Below are 12,395 nucleotides of genomic sequence, written 5' to 3' on the forward strand. Positions count from 1 at the left end.
GTAATACTTAATATTTCCAGTACCACACAGAAATCATCATGTCTGCTGCCTTTCTAACAGGTCCCATGGTGAGAGACTTATAGTGTCTTGAATGAATTAATATTTATTTGTCCGTTAGGAAATTTGTTCTGTACAATCGTCGGTAGCAAACGACAAACAAAAAGAAAAGAAACATCATCACAAGACAAACAGGACATCACATTAATGTCATAACAGGACACAAAACATACATGATTGGAAATGCGGGGGAAATGGGGAACAGTGGTGAACAGTGATCAGAGTCCGTTGTTGATTAGTCCTATGGATGTGGGGATGAATGTTTCCCTCTCCTGCTGTTAGTAAGTGCTGTGATGTCAAGGTGACATCAACTGCATCAGGTATATTTCTTCCCTGGGTTACACAGCCTGTGCCTCATTAACAACAAGAGGAACCATACGACCCCCTTTGAAATCAAAGAGCTCATTAGGGAAACAAGACATCAACAATACTACCCACCCGATTACATGGTAAAGCATGTACACGAACAGCATGTATATGATGTCTAACAAATTGAGGGAAGGAGGGAGAGTTAGAGAGGGAGAGTGAAGGACTGGAGAGAGAGAGACAGATGACAGACTGAGGTTTAGGTAAATGACAGCTCATTAAGGTAGTGCCAGATGATAGCCATCTTCAACCCTGCTTCAGAGATCAAACAAAACACAACACTGCTTTGAAGAGCAACAGACCTATAAAAGGTCCCCCCCGTGTTAACAAAAAAAAAGGCCTTTGGCATTATTGGAAGATACTGTGCAGTGTTTCTACAGATTTGCATAAATCAAATTATCTGACCATGTACTAAGAGATGCATTGTGGTTATATATACTGTATATTTGAATGCAACTGCAAACATAACATACCTATTAATTTCCCCAATACACTGTGTCCTGCAAATGATCTTATAAGAACTTTTTGACGTGTGTTGTTGCTAGGCTACTGCCTCTGTAAGATATTGTAAGAGAGACTCTATTGCCTGAACTAATTTCATGACATTTACAGTATATCTAAAATTAACTAATATCTATTTATTTTTTTAGCTAACACAGTAGAGTTTGTTTCAAACAAAAGCTAATAGTCTTTGCATGGACTCATTTGGGAAAAACATGTTGTCTCTCTCTGGAAACTATATGATGCAGAGTGTGCTCCACAGAATTTTGTGCTAATTCACTGATCATGATGGGTTAACTAATCCAAATACTAACAGGAATATAGAAATATGACATAGGTAGCAATTATTTTATCAATAATGATACTTACGTTTTATGACATCAGATCAATATCCAATAGGGGAAGGAAAGTATGGGTCTTAACATGAATCTACTGTTGTTCCCATGTCTGATGGTTTGGCTTTTGCAATTAGAAAGGTCTCCATAGCAACTGCAGGATCTGTACCCATGTTTCTGGCATGGAGTCTTGGATAATTCACAGGCATTTTACGGAGACAGGTACTCTATGGGGTTAAGTTTAAGGAAGGAGGCTGGTGAATATGCATGAGGACACAGGGACAGAGGTCACAGGACAAGTCCCCTCTCTGCACCTCTGGCTGTGGCAGACTGGAAGAGCCTACAGTAGTATTTGGTCTACAGCTTGAGGCTGATATCCTCTAATTTGAGCTTGAATTGAAACTCTCCTGGGATGTTGCAGCCTCGAATATGGGTTGCTATGGTTGCAGTATCAAAATGACAGCAGCACAAGGTACTTTGATTGTAATTAAAACAGCACATCATGGCCAAATGTGCAGACTGACCGTTGGTCATCACTGGCTCTCTCATTGGTTACAGGAATCAGCCAAAAATGTCACAACAAGAGGCAATACTCATGGTTCTGCAAGTCCCACAAATATGACAAGGTGAACTACAGCAAGATCATTTGACTGGTTAATGCTGACACCCTATTACATGGAAAAGCATGTGCACGTGCTGTCTAACAAATGGAGGGAAGGAGGAAGAGAGAGTGAAAGGGGAGAGGGATACAGAGACAGAGTGGTCCATCACCACAGCTAATTAAAACAGAGCCAGATGATACCTATCTCCATCCCTGTCTGAGAGAAGCAATTCTCAGGGTTCGACAGGTTTCACAAACATGACAAGGAAAACAACAGCAATATCATACGGATGGTTAATGATGACACACTACATGTTACACCCTATTACATAGGCTACTGCTCAGTATTTCCATTATTCTTAATTTCCTCAATTGTTGTTATATTGAAACCAAACTTAGTACCGCTGTGCAAGGTGATGTCTTTGACAGTCATGACAAGGAGCAAATGAATAAGGCACTGAAATTGAGTTAGAATTGCTTCAATTCAGGGACAAAATGATTCATATCTTGTACATATCTGTCATCTTTTCAACACTTCCTTATCATTTCCCACACTAGGGACATGCGTTCTCTGCATACCTAGTGTCATGCCATTTGGAAGTATATAAGGTTCATCAGAACAAGATTTTAACTGTAGCAAAATCAACAAAATGGTAAGCCAATCTGTTTCAACCCAATGCTGAATGTGGGTGTGTTGTATGCATCCTTTATGCGATCAACTCAGCAGAGAGATAATCAATACTAAATTAAGTATAAAGCACCTCACAAAGACTGTCAATATTCATTCCCTCGCTAAAAGGTTAGATTTGCCTGACGGTTAACAATTGTCATTGGCAGGATACAGCAAAGTAAAGCCTCTCACCCACACATTATCCCACTCAGGTCCCCATGATACAGAGAAAGCTTGTGAAACCCACATGCACTCTGGCACTGAACAAACTGTAAAGTTATAACTATTGTGGGAAATTATTTTCAGGTTAGGTAAGGAAAAAACTGGCACATGGAAGGAAAAAAACAAATCCATCTGAAAGTGAAAGTAGTCCATAAAGCCTCATGTCCTCGGGCTTTTACCAGTGTTGATAGTCTAACTGGGGAGGTCTGATCATTCATCTAAACACATCGTATTACATTTTCTAACTCTAAACCCCCTGTAACTACTGCCAGGCCATAAAAGGCTGCTGTAGTTGCAGAAGCGAAAGCCCGGGTGTGGGAGGAGATCGGAGCGGCCATGGAGAATGACTTGCAGGCACAACCTCGCTAGGAATGAGATCATGGATACAAGAGACTGAAATTAAGTTTCTTGACAGGGTGGCTGGCCCCAATCTCCGTGAGAGGAGCCAGATGAGGTGGTTCAGGTATTTAAGGTAAGGATGTCTCCTGGGGCAGTATACTGGGAGCAGACCCCAGGGCAGACCCAGGACACGCCAGAGGGACTACAACTCCCAGCTGGCCTGGGAGCGCCTGGAGATCCACCAGGAAAAGGACATCTGACCTGCCCTGCTTACCCTGTTGCCCCCGCAATCTTGACCTGGATAAGCAGCTAGACAATAGATGGATAGATTGTAGGAGAAAAACCCCTGCAATCACACTACACTGCTATATTTATTACACTGCAATCATGCCACATTGACTCCCTTACCATTATTGTGGCAGCAGTAACTTAAAAATGAAAGAGGGTACTTGGAGGTTACCAGATTCAAATCCACAGACGAGCTGGGAAAGTGAGTGAGTAGTGCTCTCCCCTCATTCAGCAACTATTGCTGAGCAAGTGGCTTGAACAAGGCACTTCACCCTCAAATGCTATTGCGGAGTTCTATCACATCCTGAGAGACGCATGGTCAAATGTAGATGACACACTGATAACAAGTGTGTACATACTGTATGTGTGTAAAATTAACAGAGCACATGCAAAAGAATGTGATTGGCTCTAAATGAAGCATCTACGATAGATATACACTGGGTTTATTGTAGGTTAGATCATAATAAAAGACAAAAAATACATCTTATTGCAGGCATAAATCATCTTACCTTTCATATCTACACAGCAAGCAATACCTCCACCCACACAACCATCATAAACTTTCACAACACACAGGTCTATTGACAGTGTGTTTTCAGTGAGGAATACTCTCTAACACAATTTATTATAGCAGCTTGTACTCCCTTGGCAGGATACAGAATGGAGGTTTGAGGTCTAATTGAATCCAGCCTGCTATATCATAGTTTCTTTTTAATGTGAGCCACTTCAAAAACAAACATAAGTGGTGGCACTCTCTAGCTCACCACCATGTCCAGAGGCAGGTCTTGGGGTACAACAACTATAAAAATGAAGCTTGTCTCAACTTTGCAGCAACTGAACTGGGGGCGCGGGAGTTAGGAGGCTGATGAGCAGTTGCCATGGCAACTGTTGGTGTTTTTCCATGTGTGTTTTACTGCTGCCGTGTGTTATCATAGTTGCAAGGAAAAATCACCTGAACGGGCTCATTTTGCTTTGGGTTCCCAAGTGTCCCTTTGAGCAAACATTTCCAATTGATTTTTTTTTTTTAAGAATTAAATTTTAAAAAAAAACTATATATATACATCTGGCCACTTCTTGTTTTACTTTTCTGCAATTCTCTCTGCATCTCAATGACAGTTCTTATCACTTATTATCTTATCTATCTCACAGTTGTTAGTCATCTTATAGCATTCTTTGTGAAATATCTAAATGTCTGTACTGATACTATGGTATACATCTTCTGTTAAAAGCCAATATGTGCCTATTCATGACTAATTGCCCTAATTTCCCTCTGATGTTGTTTGTTTTTGTACAGGTATGGTCTTCATGCTGACACATTCTAGTGTGACCAAGAAAGTTCAATTTAACAAACAGCACAGAGTCCAAAATCCATTTGGAAGGCAAGAATTCAAATGGGTGTGCAGTGAAACAGGGAAACAAGCTCAGACAAAGGACTGTAAAATGTGCTCCCTCTGATGTTGAAGTCCAATTAAGGAACCTTCTGGTAAATGGTTCCATGGCTAGTATCCATAATTCATCACCTCTTTTCATAGCTGCATAGTGGTGTACTGTGCGTATGAATTAGGAGAACTATGCTCCTTTTTCAGAGACACTCAAAAAGCTCTCTACTGACTCCATCTCAGACAATGTTGTTACTGAAGTCCTCCTACACATATACAAGCACTTTAAATTGTGAATTAAATGAATAATTAAATACAAAACAAATGATTTATCAATTTAGATAAAGATTTGGATCAAGACACTATAGCAGCCTCTAATGTCCAGTAGTAGTAGACTTGTAGAGTTGTGAATCATACAATTCTGCCCACTTCTGAACGCACTATAATAAATAGAATCAACAGCCATTGTCTGTCTGAACAGATTACACAGTCACCTTGTGGCCTGACCTGTGTCTCGTCTGAGAGTTATTTGCATTTTGTTGGTGGTATAATTACTGTCAGAAGACTGAGATCACCTTTGTTTGAGAAAAAAACATAATATCTTTGAGGTTCGACCAATGGACTAGTAATGGCAGGTTCTAAGAACAAACAAATGGGAAACACTGCAAAGTCCTTGAAGTAGATCAGCACGTGCTCTAGTCTCATTTGTGGATATAAAACAGCTAAGTAGGAAGTCAGACTGTGAACTGTCTCCCGAAGTTAGCCATGAAAATACTCAACTGTGCCCTTGAGCAAGACACTTAACCCAGTTCAGTGATACCCACTATGCGACTGACAGCTACCAATAGGTCATTTTTGCTATGTATAAAAATAAAAGTCCGCAAAATACACAAATTCCTAGTATACCACATTTTTTAGTTTTTTGATTTTTAAGAGAAAATGCAAAGAGCAATGTAAAGTAGGTTGCAGGCACATCAAACAGAAATGTCTCTTTGCTTGTGGATACTGCTATTTATCTCTAATTCTGAAGATTTGAATCCAATATCAGTACCTAGAGGTGGATGTGCGGGGAAATGCAATCTCTTTCAAACTGCAAATGGCATTCATTCTTTTTTAAATAAGCGCTGTAGATTGAATGCCGTATGGTAAATATTCCACCTACGTCACCAAGCCTGTGTACGGCTCTTGACATGCAGTTCTTGCATAGTCGTCGTGCGCCATTGAAATTCAAAACTCTTAAGTGGTGCATAATAGAGAGAATGTCTTTGATGGTTCACCCAGTATCAGTACAGCAATAATCCCTGCTGCTAAAAGCACTGCAGGACTAGATTGGAGCTCCTGGGTTTCCATGGTGTTGGACCGGAGCTGCTGCTTTCATGTTTATGGCACAATGAGAAAGAGTGGTTAGCTTGTTAATGCACGACTAATGGTTGAAGCAAGTGCTGTTTTCTAAAGTGAGATCTTTTGGTATCATTTCTTGATTTCTGGGAACACTTTTTATCAGTATCAGAACTACAACAACATAATAGTAATGGAAGCCTCTGACAAGTGAAACTGACGTACATCTAAATGAAAATGTTAAGCAGTCATACAAGTAAACAGCTTTCACAACAACAGCTTGATGGGTCGGTAGAAATAATGGGACATGAACGGAGAGAAAGAGCAGCAAGGATGTAAAGTACAGTATGGACAAGTCAGGGTCAGTTATGAGCCTCCAAAGTGGCTATGATGTGGCTTTGATTGCCATAAATACATCAAGCAAAGAGGAGTCTATAATGTTCTTTCTGCTTATACACTCCCTAGAAGTAGGTTGCTAGAGAGACCGACCGGCTATTGTACGCTCCTGAAAAACAGATCCGTGGACTAGCCTCTGAATACCACTGCCAAGGTACCAGTGTACTGTTAAATAATACACCTGAGGTTTTCTGGAATAATATGGGATCATTAAACGGGATCATTTGAATAATACAGAGCGGTTAAATGTGCCCCCTCTGGAGCCACATGTGGCCCTGCTGCCCTAAAATTGAATCCTACTAGAGCATGTGCCTCTCTTCTACTTCCTCTTCTTCTACTTCTTCTACTCCATCTTTGCTTTCCAACTGTCTGAATAAAAAAATGTTAAAGGTGAGGGAACAACCCACTACCCTTCTCTAAAAACAATGTCATTCTTGACATCAACTTTTTATCCCCTGCCCTTTGCCTAAAAACAAACAATTGCCTACAGTTTATTAGATCAATTCATTTATATGGCTGGATCACTGAGAAAATGAAAAAAAGGAAAAGACAATTTATGCACTTTTGTATTAGGCTTGCATTCCAGATGCTGTATAGTGGCTCTATTCAGTGAGCAGATGCAACACATTGATTGTTGAGGTCAGGTCAGTCACAAAAGCCACTGGTACATTGATTGGATAGATTGGAAATGTAGTATTTCATAAGGTCAAGCGTTGATAAATAGCTCTTAGACAAACACGACATTCAAAATACATTACAGTAAAATATTCCTTGTGATGGATATTTTCAAGTGATGATTGCAGGCAGTTTGTAGCAGCAATAACAATTCAATTTGTTCAATCTTTCTTCACTGTAAACTGAATATCCATGCTTACTGAATTGTTACAAGGATGGAGTGCTCAGCAACTCTAATAAAAAAAGCCGTCCTTCAATTTTTACTGTAGAATTTTTCATTCAATATGATTTCATTGAAATTGATCTATTACATTCTGTACTGCACCATTCTTGAACCAAAAGGTATTTTACTAAATTCACTTTCCTGTTTCCAGTCCAGCAGCAGTGAGAAGTGCACCACTGACTGAACAGTGAAGAAGGGCATGTGCTCTGGACTTTACAAAGTGTATTTAGTGCATGCCTCGCCTATTCATCTTAGAGACCATCTGGTGCCTTTTCTGTTTTGTGGTTCAGCACATCTTCTATCCTGTCACATTCAATCTCAGCTGCAGAAAAGAATTGGAGACATTCACAGTGATTATGTGACTACTTTTCAGTGAGGGAGTATTTTCACTGCCAGCTCACCAGAAGAGTAGATTTAGATTTTTTGTTCAGGTAATAGGCCACCCATACATATGAACTGAGTAGGTACGTGATGTGAGGGTGAGTAAGGGAAGGGGTTGGCATACATCCATATTATTAAAAACAGTGTGCCCTTTCACCCAGCTTGATCTGATCACTTTTGAGTTTCAGTGAAATGTATAACACAAGCCATTTCTGTTGTGAGACAACTGCACAACCATGAAAAATGAGTCACAAAATGCTAACGAGCTGTTGTAAAGTTCTAACATTAAAAAGACATCAACATCCTCCAATTTTCTAAGTCTAATTTTGTAAATATAATAGCTGCTGTGTCCATTCTGCAGTACAACTATATTAAACTCTCCAAAAAGAATGTGGGAAACTAGATGTTTATGTCACCATATGTGTCTGGCATGTGTTAACCAGTTAGTATTTAGTATACAACAAAACTGCCGTATTTATTGTTACAATACAGGAAAAGTTATGAGCTTCGACTAATGGTAATGTACTTATGTCTGCCTTCCCCTTCTTGATCACATCTTTTCCCTTCATTTATAGCAACCTAGTCTCATAATATTGTGTGAAATGAGCATGAAGTCTGAAACGCAGACTACGTGTTGTGGACACAAATTGTGTGAAGATTACGTTCCTCCACCATGAATTGGATTATGTGACAATCGCACAAATTGGACACACCATTTTCATCTGTTCGTCACGTGTAATGGTTAGCTAATGGTTATATTTAGCCAAGTAAAACAACATTGGCTATGTTAATGTTAGGTAACTAAAACAATTTATTTAAGCTTAGGATTAGGCCTTTAGGCAACTACAACTATTTGGTTATAGGTAAAAGCTTATAGGTAAAATAGGTATATATAGGTAAAAAAAAAGTTATAGGTAAAAGCTTTGGTCATGGTAAAATAAGAAAAACTAGCTAAAACTTTAACTCACAGTAGAAATCTTCTAGAGCTGGTAATCAAACCCGGGTTGTTGGACTTGAAGCCAAATGTTTCCACACATCCACCAATCCTTTTTGTGCACGGAGCATTTTAAGCCATCATGCTCATTTCACGAAATTTCAGGAGAACGGCTTTGCAGTTGCATCATGTCCTAGCAACCAATATGCACAAATAATGGCTAAATATATTACAACAACACTGTGAGAGATACCTGAAAAAGATTGTGATGTGGGTGTAAATCAAAATGTTATCCAGGTCCTACTCCAAAGCAGTAGCTTGAAAACAGGCAGCTCAGTTAACCAACAAAGAGATGCTTTTTGGCATTAGCTCCCTATAGCCAGCACGCTAATTTATCAAATTAACACATGACTACTATGGCCTAGATACATTTGCTAGTGTATAAATCAGATGTATTTACAAGACAGTGATGGTTAGCTGACCAGAAGCTATTAGATAGCTAACAGTTGACATCATTGATGCCATATGCAGATATGCATGTCTTTGCATCACAGCACTCAATGCACTGTCCCCTGCCGTATTCAATCCACGAGGACAACGATCCTCCCCTGGGTCACAATGCATTCGGTCCCCGTTAGACCAGAGAGAATCTGTATACTTTCTCCCCCGATTCCTCTGATCCAAAAAGTGTTGGACCAAGTGATTGAGGACAAACTCATTCTAGGAGCCCCATATTGGCCTTCGCAAAACATGGTTTGCAGACATGAGCTTGATGTTCAGGGGGACACCTGGATGTTCCCATTACACACAGATCTCCTGTCTCAAGCAGAGGAGGAAATATTCCACCCGTCCCTGAAGTGGAAGCTTACTGCTTGGCTCTTGAAAGGGAACGCATATTGAATTATGGCCTTCCTTTAGCAGCTTTCTCCCTCAACATTTAAAGTATCTGTCATATCAGCTTTTCATGTGGGCATAGAGGGAACCAGTTGGAACCCACCTGTTGTCTTCTTGTTTTATGAAGGGTGCCTGGTGTAGGCGGCTGTCAACCTGTTGTTTGTTCCTGAGATGGGATTTGGTTGTTGTGCTGGATGCACTTGCATGCGCTCCATTCAAACCAATAGATGACGTAGAGTTGAAATACCTGTCACTTAACGCAGTATTGTTACTGGCCCTGCATTGGCAAAAAGAGTGGGTGATCTGGCTGCCTTATCTGTGTATCAGTTGTGCTTGATTTTTTCGGTGGGCAAGCAAAGGATTAGTTTACACCCAAATCCTGCTTACCCACAGAATATTAACATAAGGTCTATGGTTGTAGTCTTAATTGCCTTTCCACGTCCTCCGTTCAGGTCTGATGAAGAGAAGCCTATACAGATTGTGCCTGGGGCATGAGCTCTCTGTCTATGTGGCATGACCACGCAGTGTTCAGATCACTTATTTGTGTGTTATGGTATGAGGGCATTAGGTAAGACTTTGTCCAAAGAAAGGTTATCTTGCTGAATAGTTAAAGCTACTGCTTTGGCCTACACACCCTCTGGGTAAATTCCTCTAAAGGGACTGAGAGTGCACACTACTAGGAGTCTATCCACATCATCATCATCCACAAGGCATAACTGTGGAGGATATGTGTGCAGCTGCTGCATGTGCATCACTGCCAAACACTGACTATCCAGGGGTTTTATGCATGATGCACAAAGTTAATGTTATCCATACCAGTTCAGCTGCGGAAAAATGTGTTCACATATATATCATAAATCCTTAACAAGACATGGTAGCCTTGCTTTGACATTGTGTTTCTCAATCTTGGCTAAGCCGCATCATGGTATAAACACTGTTGTCAACTTGGCAACTTTGTTGCTGGGTTTAGTGACTTTTCAAACGCCCCTGGTGATTTTATTTTTGACTAGCGACGACTCTAACAACTTTTTCCAACCTTGGAGAATAATGTAAATGTGGTTGACTCCCATATGGCAACAAATGGAAGTCAACATATTAAGGACAGCTGTTGACGATTTGCACTACTTGCTTGTCTAATCCAAAGGTCTGATGATGACAACACTTCCCATACACAGACTAGCGTCCCTCCCTCTGCTAGGAACAGGGACTGTAGCAAATATGGATATGCAAATTTGCATATGATGTCATCTGGCAATCCCCAGCGTCTTTTTTAGCAGGTATCTGGTACCTTTGGGTAAAAAGATACCCTTTTTCTAACAGCTTGAATTGAAACAAAGTCTGCATTAACTTTGTTAATAGCTTTGATTTTTTGCAGTTCTCTGTCACCCCAAGTAGGCTAGATGGCAATTCCTGCCAATAACCCAATTTCCATGCACACACACAGGTGATGGAACACTTATGGAACAGATGGTTACCATGGTTACTATGACATTTGCACAGGAACTTCTCCAGGTTTACTTTCTACAGAAAATATATCGGGTCAGGTCTGAGTTTTCTCCTGCTTTTCTCTGGGTTATTTTAAACCCCCCTTTCCCCGGCTTGACAGGGTTCTCGCTGGCTCCGGACTCTTGAACGGTAGTGTTGCCTACTTGTACCTGTATGTCCATTTTATTGCCTTTTTGTGTTTTGGCACACACTTTTATTTAGAGTTCCATCTGTTTTTAATTGTATCTGTTTCTTTGTTTTAGTTGCACCTGTTTATCTCCTGTATTACCTTTTATTCCTATTTTTTTATTTTTTATAATTTCTTTTCGGCACACACTTTTATGAAAAAGTTTGATCTGTTTTTAATTGTATCTCTGTTGGTTTGTGTTTTTTTTTTTTAGTTGTACCTGTCTACATCATATTTTACTTTTTATGCCTATTTTCTTTTATTGCTGCTGTTGGATTTTACTGTATGTAAAGCACTTTGTAAACATTGTTTTTAGAAAAGTGCTATACAAATAAAGTTATTATTATTATTATTATTATTACCTTTAAACAGAAATCAACCCCAGCCCAGGTCAGATCCACCAGTAACCCAGTATGAATGCTCTGTGTAAAGATAGTGGACCACTGTTTCTGGGTCAAAATCTCTTTGGGCCAGTTTATAAAGAATTCGTTGAAAATATCACGTTCTAGTTATAGCCTACATGTTGTACAGTGTTATTTCACATATGGGCGGCAGGAAACAGATCTAGGTTTCCCTTAACTTTTGAATAAGAAGCAACGAATTAGAGACTTCGACCTTGTGATCCAGTTCTCTTAATGAGAAAAGAACTAGACAAGATCTAGTTATAATGAGAACACCTGCCAATTGTTTCTCCAGGATGAATGAAATATCGTTCCATATTATACAACCAAAGTTCACTAAGATTAAAAATGGTATTTTACAACATACAAATCAGGCTATAGTACTGTTCTACAAAAACATGCAGAGATGCAAAATAGTTCGCAATGCAAAACGAGAGCTATGCAAGAAAAAAAAGCCCTATTTCAAGTAGCCTAGTCTATGCATCACTGAGCCAACTTGCACATAGCCATCCACCTTTCCATGGCTGTTTATAACTTTGATAAGTAACTCATATCAACACTCATATCTACCATTTTAAAATACACTGAGGATAACATTTGTTTTTCTGGTCATGACCAAACTTGTATACCATACTGTATTTTCTACAAAAATACCATTAGGCCTACATTGTGCTATTGTGGTAGTAAGCTAAAGGCAGATAGTAGATATTGTAGATATGCTAT

This window comes from Centroberyx affinis, unplaced genomic scaffold, assembly GCF_046629955.1.
Source record: "Centroberyx affinis isolate AG114_WGS23_722 - 3 ecotype Tasmania unplaced genomic scaffold, CSIRO-AGI_Caff_v1 ptg001191l_1, whole genome shotgun sequence".
In the NCBI taxonomy this organism is placed as follows: Eukaryota; Metazoa; Chordata; class Actinopteri; order Beryciformes; family Berycidae; genus Centroberyx; species Centroberyx affinis.